Source organism: Frankliniella occidentalis, unplaced genomic scaffold, assembly GCF_000697945.3.
Source record: "Frankliniella occidentalis isolate FOCC.00 unplaced genomic scaffold, Focc_3.1 Scaffold506, whole genome shotgun sequence".
Lineage (NCBI taxonomy): Eukaryota > Metazoa > Arthropoda > Insecta > Thysanoptera > Thripidae > Frankliniella > Frankliniella occidentalis.
In genome coordinates this window covers 113782-114016 of record NW_026267623.1, presented here as the reverse complement: position 1 = coordinate 114016, position 235 = coordinate 113782, and positions in this window count along the sequence as shown.

Genomic DNA, 235 nt, shown 5'->3' with positions numbered 1-235 from the left:
CCAGGTAGGGTTGCGCAGCTCCACGTCGGGTTCACTCAGCCATACTCAGTCTCAGCTCAGCTAATTTTTTCTCTAGGGTAAAAGCCGAACATTCCTGGCTAGTCTCCATTTCCTGGAGTAAAAAATAATAAAAAAAAAAAAAAAAAAAAAAACACCAAAAGTCAAGGGTTGAACCCGCGACAGGGAGCCGAGCTGGGCCGCCACCCAGCACCCAACCGCCTGCACCACCAGACGA